This window comes from Camellia sinensis, chromosome 2 (genome assembly GCF_055761805.1).
Source record: "Camellia sinensis isolate YWXY chromosome 2, ASM5576180v1, whole genome shotgun sequence".
NCBI classification, from domain to species: Eukaryota; Viridiplantae; Streptophyta; class Magnoliopsida; order Ericales; family Theaceae; genus Camellia; species Camellia sinensis.
This window is the reverse complement of record NC_138962.1, coordinates 201,155,720-201,168,344: the sequence shown is the minus strand read 5'-3', so window position 1 is coordinate 201,168,344 and position 12,625 is coordinate 201,155,720. Positions and strand designations below refer to the sequence as shown.

The 12,625-nt window shown below is 36.6% G+C and overlaps 1 long non-coding RNA gene across 2 annotated transcripts; it reads right to left on the bottom strand.

The window, feature by feature from the left end:
* Nucleotides 1–5,949: 5,949 nt before the first annotated feature.
* LOC145819792 (uncharacterized) lies at nucleotides 5,950–11,949 on the bottom strand. 2 transcript variants are annotated; one of them, XR_014360565.1, is made up of 6 exons: nucleotides 11,909–11,949; nucleotides 11,521–11,590; nucleotides 11,287–11,358; nucleotides 11,136–11,204; nucleotides 10,578–10,625; nucleotides 5,950–6,363 (listed from the first exon to the last, which is right to left on the bottom strand). It is a non-coding gene; the product is annotated as an uncharacterized LOC145819792 (long non-coding RNA). The 2 variants fall into 2 exon arrangements; XR_014360564.1 differs by lacking the exon at nucleotides 11,521–11,590.
* Between the last annotated feature and the right edge of the window lie 676 nt (nucleotides 11,950–12,625).

Genomic DNA, 12,625 nt, shown 5'->3' with positions numbered 1-12,625 from the left:
GTGCTTCTTCTCTTTGTCATACATCATTTCTCCAAAATATTAGTTAAGGTGTGTTCTATTGACTGTATGTGCATATGTTTCTTGTGGCAGCAGTAGTTGCAATGGCAATGATAGTGGAGGTGGTGGCGTTGATAGTAGTGTGATGACATTCCAATTTGTTCATATGGTTGTGCTTGCATTTGATTTTGCGTGCCATTTTTTGCCAATATAATTGGGATGTAAGATTTTGCTACGATGCAATTTACATTTATCTTTTATTTAGTTTTTTTTTGTTTTTTTGATCAGTAAAGAAAAATTTCATTAACAACATGAAATTAAAGGTACAGGAAGATGACATGCATCGAGAGAGATTCGAAAAGTACAAATTACCCCTACTACTGCTACTTGCATTCGTACAACCAACCCCTTGGCCTCACGATTTTTTTTTTTAAAAAAAAAAAAAAAAATTAAGAAGAACTTAACTAGAAAATAAAATACATGAATCCCCACAAATTCAACCCACACAATCCAAAACCAAAAACTAGCGCCAAAACACCCAAGCTGCACTCGCATTCCTTTTTTCAACAAATTAAAATTTTCTTTTTCAACACCCAAACTACTACACTCCTCTTTTCAACAAACCACACTCTACTATTTAATCCAAATATTTTATTCACCTATGCAGGCACTGTAGCACCCATAAGCACACTCCTCAACTCCCAAGGCACAGCCCACTACTCCCAAGGCACAACTCTGTTGTGTCTCCCACGTCCGTCCCCTCCGTCGGACTTCACCCATGCTTGACCCCTCCGCCGAACTTTACCCACTATTGGCTCACCCAAGGCGGAAACACACCCTCCGCCGGACTTCAATGTTGGTCCTCCTTTCATTGGCCTTTCTCATGAAAGCTATTGAAGTAAAATCCATCATAACCTTGTGTTGGTAGTTATGCCTGTAATAACTCAGTCCGAAACAACCATGGCCGAAGCTACCTTGGCCAAAGCCAGACACACCTATGGAAACAAGACCCACTGCCACAGTTGAACAAAACCTACTGACACCTCCACTTCTATAGTCAAAACGGCTTCTTTTTCAACCCAAACACCGAAAACACACCCACTGCTGAAGCTAATCCACCGCCCCTATATTGACGACCCAACGTCGACCTCCTCTTAATCAAAACAACCGCTGAGACACCATCCCACATCTGGACGGGGTTCACCCCTCAAACTCCCATACGCACAGGAGCGCACGAATGAAATCCTACACAAATTTGGATCAACTTCACTATGCTTTGTTGTTCTCTGATCTCAAAAATAAAAATAAAAAATTTATTTTGTAAATAAAAAAACTGTGTGGTGACGTTAGTACAGTTTTAGTTCAAAAAATATCTTCCACATTTTAAGGGTAAAAAATATTTTATATATAAACAAGTTTATTTTTCATTAGCCATGGAAAATATTTTATTTTCGTTTTGTCGTATCAAATTTTTAAAAATATTTTTTACCAAAATAACTAAACTGTAGTTAACTATGTTCTTGTGTTTATCAACTTGAAATATGTACTATGTAGCCTATGAATATTTGTCCTAATTATATGTCCTTTGTAAACTATACTTCATATTTGTTCATCAATAATAACTACTTTGTAAAGGAAGAGCCAGGATCCACTCGTTCGATGAGATTCCCAAAAAATTGCAAGTTAATCTCATCCACTCGTCTGATGAGATTCCCAAAAAAGAAAAGGAAAGATCAAGGTTTGGGTGAAGAAATATGATCACGAAAAGATGAAGTAGGGTAATAAATAAAAAAAATAGTGAATCGGAAAAATATATATATATATATATATATATTTATCATAGAGTGCATAGAATGTCAGGTATTGTATTTGATGCCCTTGCTAGGCAATGCTTCAAACATAATCTATCATATCTTGTATGTTTTCATCAATAAAGATTTTCTTTACCGATCAAAAAAAAAAAAAACCTCTACTGCATATGTGCTCCTGCTAATGCTCATTTTGGTTTATTGATTTGGTGATGGAAAAAAGAAAAAAATTGTAGAGAAAATATGAAACAATAATTTCTAAAAAAAAGTTCAATATGAAAAAAATTTAATAAAAATAAACGAAAACCTATCAAAAAGAAGATAACTATTATTTAAGTTCTTCTCAAAGTTTGGTATTGTTAAGGACACCTTCATCTCTTCCAAAAGAAGATTAGTGTCACACTCTAGATTTGGGTTTGTGAGGTTCGACTGTCATGTAGCAGCTGATATAGCCATTCAAAAATCCAATGGCCTTTTGGTGGATGACAAAGTCCTCGAAGTCAAAACCGTAACTCTTGATAGACGAAACAGAGAGGAGCCTCGAAGTCCCCCGTCCAACAAGAAATCTCAGTTCATCAGGAGATCTTTCGAAGTTAACAGATCCAGAGATCATGTTTCAATTGCTGGTCAAAGATCCTTTGTTGATATTTTGCAAGGGGTGAAAACAAACACCTCCATAAAGTTACTGAGGAGGGCAATTGCTGGCTTTATGGAAGTGCCATAATCCGTTTTAATACAGAATACTCCATTCTCAATGTTAGTGAAACCCTGAAGCAGAAAGGACGAGAGCACATTTTGGTTAGAAAAGGGGGTGGCCGAGATGTAATCTTAACTTTTAATTCTCAAGATGAGTTGAAATCAAACATTGGCAATCTTAAAGATTGGTTTAAGGATTTGAGTCAATTTGTGGTAAAGTGGAAGTCTGGGATTCATTTGGTCTAAGAAAGATGTGTGTGGTTGAAATGCTTTGGGATACTGTTGCATGTTTGGAACAGAAACACTCTCAACAAGATTGGTAGCCTATGGGGCTCTGTACTCAGTATTGAGGGGGATAAATGTCAACCAAAATCTTTCTCTCATGCTAGAATCAGAGTGGCCACTTCAACTATGGAGGCTATTACTAAACCATTAACCTTGGAATGCAAGGGCAAAGCTCATACTATTTTTGTGCGTGAAGACCACCTACCAGATCTCAGTAGTATGAAACATAATGGCATGTATGAGTCTGGTCTTCTTGAAACCTGTTGCAGTGTAAAGGAAGCAAACTTTCCAGCGATTGAAGGTAGGGAAATGGGAGAAGATGATGAGGTGGCAGAGGCTAGTGCCATGTTTGGTGCTGAGATTGCTTGTACACATGAGAAAACTCAGGGAAAACATCCTATGGACACAGTGGTTAAGGAGACACCCTGCGATGGAGGCACTATCAGATGATGAGGAGCGTGTATTGAGAAGCCTTTGATGGATTTGATGGACAAGTCTGTCCACTCCTCAAAAAGTAATTATGATAGGCAAAAGTGTGCTGAACAAGTCTTCACACTTGGATTCATACGTTGCTTTAATGAATCTAGTGCTGGAGGTGGACCTGGCATCAACTTGGAAGTGGATTTGGCCCACTTTGCAAAGCAGCATGTAATTACTGGATCTTCTTTCAGGCCCATTCAGCCTAATGTTGTAAGCCCAAAGGGCACAGGCATCGTACCTATATCACATACTGAGTTGCACTATTCTGGGCCTTTATCTAACATTGGCCCGTATAGGAAGAGTAATCTATCTAATCTTCAGACAGTCCAAGATTCAATTTCTGCCTCCACTACAAACCAGTAGCGCAATGAGAGGAAAAAATGGAAGATGAAGACCCAGATCGAGGGGTTCACTAGCTTTGCTAAGATCCATGCGTACACAAATAATGCAACTAAGAAGCACTACGCTAAATCTGTTATCTTCAGGCCTACTGCTACAGCTTTAGCACAGCCAAATTCATCTGTAGGTGACTCATCTCTGAGGAATCAGATACTTTCCGAAGCTGCAGCCACTATTCAATTGGGGAAATCACTTGGCATCGATTATCATGGGAAAGAAGACATTGTGCTCAACAAAATTATTGACTTAGAATTTAAAAACAATGAGAGAATTGACAAGGAGGGGAAGGCCCAGTAGTAAAGGGCTGAAAAAAGGTCTTTTGAGTGCATTAATTGGTTTCTTATGAAATTACTATCTTGGAATATCAGGGGTAGGCTTGTAAATGGATCGGATTCGGATCGGATCTGTCAAAATCCGAATCCGATCCGATTAAGATAAACCCGAATCCGATCCGAATCCGTTTAGTTCATATCCGATTATAGATATCCGAATCCAAATCCGATGATTTCGGATATCTGATCCGATAATCCGAATCCGATCCATTTATTTATTTATTGAGCTATAATTTTATATAATTTGAATTTTTTTTCATTTTGTGTTTTTTTATTCAAACTGAGAATAATTGGATCGGATTGTCGGATTATCGGATCGGATTGAATTTTTGCAAATTCAATCCGTTTAATAAACGGATTAAGCGGATTCGGATTATCGGATCGGATTTTTTTGTAAACGGATTCGGATTATCGGGTCAGATTCGGGTCGAATTCGGATTAAATCCGATCCATTAACAGCCCTGATCAGGGGTATGGGTAAGGCAGAGAAGCAGGGCAGAATCAAGAGGCTCCTAAAGGATAGAAATATAGATATTGTCTTTTTTCAAGAAACAAAAAGGGCAGTTATATCTGATGTTGATGCTAGAAGGCTATGGGGAAGTAAAAACATGGAATTTATGTCTGTTGATTCTGAAGGAACAGCCGGAGGGCTTTTATACATTTGGGATCCTGCTGTCTTCACACCCTCTGGCTGTTGCTGTCATAGGAGGTATATCTTACTCTCGGGTTCTTTATTCAATTCCTTTAATTATGTTCTGCTCAACATTCATGCACCTAATGATATTGGTTCCAGATCTTCTTTTTGGGTTAATATCTTAAAGCTTAAAACCTCTTTCCCTAATCCTTGATGCATGGGTGAAGACTTCAATGAAATTAGTCACATTAGTGAAAGAGTTGGTTGCTCTAGAAGGGACAGGGGAATAAAACACCTTAATGATTTCATTGGTAATAATGAGCTTCATGATCTACCACTTAATGGAAGGAAATACACTTGGTGTAATGCCCAGGAATCAGAGAAATAGAGTAGAATTGATAGAGTCTTGCTAAGCCCTGAATGGCTGATCAATTTCTCAATGAAATTATGGGGATTACCCAGGTTAATTTCAGACCACTGCCCTTTATTAATGATAGAAAATGTCAGAGATTGGGGGCCAAAGCCTTTCAGGTTCCTAAATGCGTGGACTCTTCACCCAAACTTTTCTCAGCTTTTTGCCTCAACATGGTCAGGTACCACTTTTGCTGGCTGGTCTGGTTATATACTTTCTCAAAAGCTAAAGCATCTAAAGTTAGTTTTAAAATCTTGGCACATTGAGGTGTTTGGCAATATTGCTTCTAAAATCAAGTCTTCAGAGGAAGAGCTACATGCACTACAACAAAAAGGGTCTTTGGTGACAGACTGATTTCGTCTCCAAACATCAAAATTTCGTCACTAAAGTGATCTGTGACGAAAAAAATTTGTCACCACGTTCGTGGCCTATACGTCGTCACAAAAAGTACCTGGTGACGAAAAACACTTTCGTCACCTATTTTTCTTTTTTTGTGACGAAATGTTTCATCTCCAAATGTTAAATTTTTCGTCCTCTAAAACACCAATTTCGTCACCAAAACTAAATAATATTTTATTTTAATTATTTTTTGCGACGAAATATTTCGTCACCAAATATATTTTAGTGACGAAAATTTTCATCACCAATGATATGGATTAAGGTGACAAAAAAATTCGTCACTAAAATGAGCAAAAAAGAAAATTATTCAATGACAAAAAATATTTTGTCACCAAATATTTTAATTTAGCGATGAAATACTCAGCAAATGTGACAAAATTATTCGTCATGTTTTTTGAAAACTAATAGCGACATTTTTTATTTCGTCACTAATAAAATTTAAAAATTATGAAAATAGGTGTACTATTTTCTTTCGAAATTTTTTCTTTTCAGTAACAATTCCCTGCGCATTTCAATAACCTGTTCAATAAAATATTTATTACAAACCAATAGAAAAATCTGTTCATTTTCATAAACATCACAATCGAATTTTAGCACTATCCACAAAAATACAATATGAACTGCATGCTGATTATAAACATGTCTCCTAATATTCACAAACTACTAATATCCAGAAAAATATAATATCAACCGCATGCAGATTACCAAACACATCTCCTAATATCCAACAAAAAATATGTCTACTAATATCAACAAAAATAAAATATCAAGGGCAGATTACCAAACATGCCCCGTAATACTAATAAAAATATAAAATTTACAACACAACCAAAATACATGTAAGGTAATATGAACAAAAACACAAAATGAGCTACCATCGGCCCTCCAAATTACCAAACACGTCCATATCAAATCTCGAATCTGCAAAAAAAATAAAACACAAAAAAAAAAAAATGTCAGTTAGACAATTATTATTTTATCCATAACATATAGAATTTAACATACATTTTTTGACTTAGTTTTCAAACCGAGAGTCCCATGCTAGTTTCGTAAGTTTCCACAACTCACATTGGTCCGTCCTGAGGTGTTTGAGGTGTTTCCCGGGCCGTCTCGTGGCTGTTGCACGATTTTGGCCCCCGAAGGCTTATTTTCAAACTTAAGTGTGGAAAAGTACATTTTTGGACTTAGTTTTCAAACCGGAAGTCTCATGCTAGTTTCGTAAGTTTCCACAACTCACATTGGTCCGTCCCGAGGTGTTTGAGGTGTTTCCTAGGCCGTCTCGTGGCTGTTGCACGATTTTGGCCCCTGAAGGCCTATTTTCAAGCTTAAGTGTGAAAAAGTGTATTTTTGGACTTAGTTTTCGAATCGGGAGTCTCATGCTAGTTCCGTAAGTTTTCACAACTCACATTGGTCCATCCCGAGGTGTTTGAGTTGTTCCCCAGGTCGTCTCGTGGCTGTTGCACGATTTTGGCCCCCGAAGGCCTACTTTCAAGCTTAAGTGTGGAAAAATACTTTTTTGGACTTAGTTTTCAAACCGAGAGTCTCGTGCTAGTTCCGTAAGTTCCATAACTCACATTGGTCCATCCCGAGGTGTTTGAAGTGTTTCTCGGGCCGTCTCGTGGCTGTTGCACGATTTTGCCCCCGAAGGCCTATTTTCAAGCTTAAGTGTAAAAAAGTGCATTTTTTGACATAGTTTTCAAACCGGGAGTCCCATGCTAGTTCCGTTAGTTTCCACAACTCACATTGGTCCCTCCCGAGGTGTTTGAGGTGTTCCCCGGGCTGTCTTGTGACTGTTGCACGATTTTGGCCCTCGAAAGCCTATTTTCAAGCTTAAGTGTGGAAAAATGCATTTTTGGACTTAGTTTTCAAACCGGGAGTCCCGTGCTAATTCCGTAAGTTTCCACAACTCACATTGGTCCATCCCGAGATGTTTGAGGTGTTTCCTGGGCCGTCTCGTGGCTGTTGCACGATTTTGGCCCCCGAAGGCCTATTTTCAAGCTTAAGTGTAAAAACGTGCATTTTTGGACTTAGTTTTCGAACAGGGAGTCTCATGCTAGTTCCGTAAGTTTCCACAACTCACATTGGTCCATCCCGAGGTGTTTGAGTTGTTCCCCAGGCCGTCTCGTGGCTGTTGCACGATTTTGGCCCCCGAAGGCCTATTTTCAAGCTTAAGTATGGAAAAATACATTTTGAACTTAGTTTTCAAACCGAGAGTCTCATGCTAGTTTCGTAAGTTCCACAACTCACATTGGTCCGTCCCGAGGTGTTTGAGGTGTTTCCTGGGCCGTCTCGTGGCTGTTGCACGATTTTGGCCCCCAAAGGCCTATTTTCAAGCTTAAGTGTAGAAAAGTGCATTTTTGGACATAATTTTCAAATCGGGAGTACCGTACTAGTTCCGTTAGTTTCCACAACTCAGATTGATCCCTCCCGAAGTGTTTGAGGTGTTTCCCAGGCCGTCTCGTGGCTGTTGCACGATTTTGGCCCCCGAAGGCCTATTTTCAAGCTTAAGTGTGGAAAAATGCATTTTTTGACTTAGTTTTCAAATCGGGAGTCCCGTGCTAGTTCCGTAAATTTTCACAACTCACATTGGTCCATCCCAAGGTGTTCGAGGTGTTCCCGGGGCTGTCTCGTGGCTGTTGCCCAATTTTGGCCCTCGAAGGCCTATTTTCAAGCTTTAGTGTGAAAAAGTGCATTTTTGGACTTAGTTTTTGAACCAGGAGTCCCGTGCTAGTTCCGTAAGTTTTCACAACTTACTTTAGTCTCTCCCGAGGTGTTTGACGTGTTTCCCGGGCCAGCTCGTGGTTGTTACATGATTTTGGCTCCCGATGGCCTATTTTCAAGCCTAAGTGTTGGAAAAGTACATTTTTCTAAATAGTTTTCAAACAAAAAGTCCCATGCTAGTTCCGTAAGTTTACACAACTTACATCGGTCCCTCCCGAGGTGTTCCCGGGCCTTCTCATAGCTGTTTCACGATTTTAGAGCCCGATGGCATATTTTCAAGTTTAAGTGTTAGAAAGAACAAAACACTACTTACCTCTGGTGTTCAAATTTGATTTTCAAATTTCATGTTTGGTTTGATTTTCAAATTATACTGAAACTTGAAAACACAATATAAAAATAGAGGAGGGTAAATTCAACATATATACCTTATATATGAACTTTTAAATCAATGAATTGTAAACCTACTTATTGTAATAATATTTGGAGGATTCAACCTGAAGCATCATACCAAAAAAAAAAAAAACAGCAAATAACTTTAACTAAATATAAAAAAAAGTCTACAATAAGAATCACACAAGTCCAAATAACATATGGTCTAGTCCCTCAAATACATACAAGAAAACACAATAGAATGGAACTCTGGCCTGACCGACCAACCCCAGATTCTTGTTTTTTAAAAGCAAAAGTAGTTGTTTTTATGTGAAAAAGAGAGTTTAGAGTTTTGTAGACAACATACCATAGACGCAAAACCAATTAGAAATTGACAGATAAACTTCTGGGTTATATCAATTAATGACTAATTCGTCTAAAGTTTGAACGGCAATTTTATTATTTATATGCTCAACACGTTTCATAAAGAAGATATTATTATTGAGTAGATAGCGAAATTTACATGTAAAATCTATTACCTGCTCACATATCATATTAACAACAAATCTAAGCATTTAAACCATTAGTGAGTATTACTAATATCTCCAACACTACAAACCTGTTTGGTTCTAAGCATTTAAGTTTTGTTTTATTATATATGCTTCAATCACCTTCAAAACTATTGCCATTATATTATATTATTATCTCTTTGTAGTTTTCCCAAAAGTTCACTTTAATTAGTGCCATACCCATGCATGCATGCACTAGTGCACAAGATTTTATAAGTTTGATTATTATATATTTGATGAAACATATTTGGCAGTTCTAATTGAGTACCTCCAATCCATTTCTAATGATATGGAATGGACCATGTGAAGGGGGAATACACTCCTCTCTCTATTCTCTCTATCTTCCACCTCATTAAAGGACAAAATGTGAATGATGTATTACACTCTTTATTATAGTTTCCCAAAAGTTCTTTAATTTGTGTCATGCTCATGCACTAGAAGAAGATTATAAGTTGATTACGTTCAGTTCACTGATTATAAACTAATTTACTAGTTCTCATAGACTTTCTAACTCTTATGAGAGATGTCGTGTATTCCAACATTTAGGGTAGACCAATAGTTTAAAATTTCATTCCTCACTCCACCTTTGAAGTTACTTTCAGAGTTTTGGCTCAATAATTACTTGGTATATGTGAAATGGGAAATTACATATATCCGAAGATTAGTCGGGGTGAAGCTTTAAGCACTATTGGGATGAAACAAAAATGCATTTATCACATTTCTTATAGTTTACCAAAGGACAAATTATATTGGTAGTTCCTGCATTTTATTTCTTGTGTCATTTTGGTCCTTAAATTTTTAATTAGCTCAATTTTGATTCTTAATTTTTTTTTTTTAATTTTGTGTCAATTTTAGTCCAATTGATAACGCTGGTAAGAATTTTTGATGAAAAATAATCAAAAAGTTGGTTAAGATTAAATCACTAATATTTACTATCAATGCCACATCCAGTACAACTACAAAATATTTACTAGTGTGAAAACAAGTATGGAAACTGATAATAGATAACAGTACAATCAAGGTTCTATTTATAATGTGCAAACATTTTATGATGAAATAGTGAAGTTTAAAAGTGTCCTAACCTAAGCCGAAGTTCAGAAACCAGCAATTAAATAAGAGTCACAATACTAAGAACTAATTTGGACATCATGTGTCTTGGTTATAGTTTGGATTTGTCTTCTTCTGAGGATCTCTCTCTAAAACCAGTTAAGTATCTTAGAGAGGATGTGACAAATACCATGGAAAACTCTCAACTATAGCCATCAAGTCATAAGATCTTAGTCATCCAAGTCCGTGGTTATAATCATATACATGTACCCACAAAAACACAGAAACAAAGAAGCAAGGAAGATAAAGAAGGTAAGAGTTTCATGCTAGCTTATACAATGGCTTAATTGTCTAAAAACTGTATTAGAATGGTTCTTCAATTACCATAAGTAATTCTAAAAGGTAAAATGTTGAAAATTACATACTTACATGAATAATCAGCACAGGACAATTAACATATGGGATTTTGTCAATGTTCTGCACACAGTCAACACAAACACCATTTAATTAGACCCAAAAAAAAAATGCATAATCTTTCAATCAAAATAATAGTATACATAAACAGATGATCTACGCTTCACAGGATACATGACACTTATACACAGCTTCAATATCTGCATATGTATTATGCTCACTTGGCTGCAAAACAAGGAAGCTATGTGCCATAGATGACACTTTCTATCACTACAAGGCACACTATATAACTTAACAATTCACTTTCATCTAGAAAAGCTTTCTTCTTCCTTTGTTTTTTTGGATAGGTAATGAGGCTTGAATAACATAGAAAATGTTCCCATGAGGTTTATCTCCTAGATTCTCTGGAAAGAGCCAATATAGTAGACTTATATGGTAAACATTGCAATCACCTATTTTTGTTTGAGTATGAGTTAAAGTTCTTCCTTCTTTTTTTCCCTCCCTGTTGGAGAGAGTTCAACGAACTTCAAGAAAAAATAAATTGCAGAACTATATGAATCAAGGAAACCTTACTTGTTTAATGGGATGTGCTCAAATGGACCTGTAGTAGGAATTGTTCCACACAAGTTGTTTGAGACATCTCTGCAAAATCATTCAGATGTCTTGACACTAAGTCACAATGAATCTAGTACTAATAATTCAAACACTAAGGTTTTTCACTTACACAACTTTCAAGCTGGAAATACCAGTGAGCTTCCTTGGGATTTTCCCAGTTAACTGATTATCATTAAGACACCTGCCAAGCAAAAATGAGAAATTAGGATGTGGGTTCACGGGTGCATATGGCAGTTGTATCCAAGCATGACGGCCTCAAACTGTTTGTGTACTAGAGCAAGAGAGTCTTTAATTTTCAATGACCATATATCAAACAAAAGGGAAACACAAGTGATTAACAAACAGTTTGAGGCTTGAAACACAAGTCTTTCCGTCAAATCCATCGAAGCACCCATAATCATAACCCCAATTTCCTGTAAATTAAATTGTAATTAACAACCAAAATCACCCACAGCCTCAGATATCAGTAGAGATAACCTCTAAAGTAAATAAATTTGTAAAAAAATTAATGACATTCCAACTAAACCCTAATGCCAGAAGGGATCAAATCAAAACTAACACAAAAAAAATAAAGCAAAATTTCATTTTCTTTTTACATCGAATTGATCAAAACACTCATAAAATTTCCATTTTGAGTAAATTAAAAAGTAATCAATAAGCAAAATCACCCACAGCCTTTAAGCATTGAGAGAGAGAGAGAGAGAGAGAGAAAGAGAGAGAGAGAGACTAACAACGGTGTTCTTCGATCTGCACAGCAGCGGCGGTGAGGAAATGAGGGGTTAACGGCGGCGTGGTGAGGGCTGTCGGCGGTGAGGGCTATCGAAAATGGTAGAGCGGCGGTGGGTTGATCCAATGTGAGCAGCGGCTGTGAGGGCCCTGTGTAGTATAACGTCTGTGTGTGTGTGTGTGTGAGAGAGAGAGAGAAATAGGTTTGAACCGAGAAATGATTGTGTGTGATTGAGAAGAGGAACCGATTGTAAGAAAACATTTTTGTTTCCCCCTAAAATATTTAGTGACCAAATTATATTTTGGTGACAAAATTATTTCTTCACCAAAAATAAAAATATTGGCCACAAAAATAGTTTTGTCACTAAATGATATTAAAATATCACCAAATTATTGGTGACAAAAATATATTTGTCATTAATAATTTTATAAGTTGTGACAAATTTTTTCGTCACCAAAAGTCTATTAATTTTGGCGCCCTTCGAAAATATTAGCGGGAAAATATTTGGTGACAAAAAAAATATAAATAATGACGAAATATAATTTTGTCACCTATTTTTTTATTATGATTTAGATTTGTGACGAAATTTTATTTTTGTCTCTAAAAATGATACATTTGGAGACGAAATATGATTTTCGTCATTAAAAGATACATATTTTGTGACAAAAAAATATTTCGTCATTAATTTTCGTCTCTAAAGACTATTTTTGTTGTAGTGATG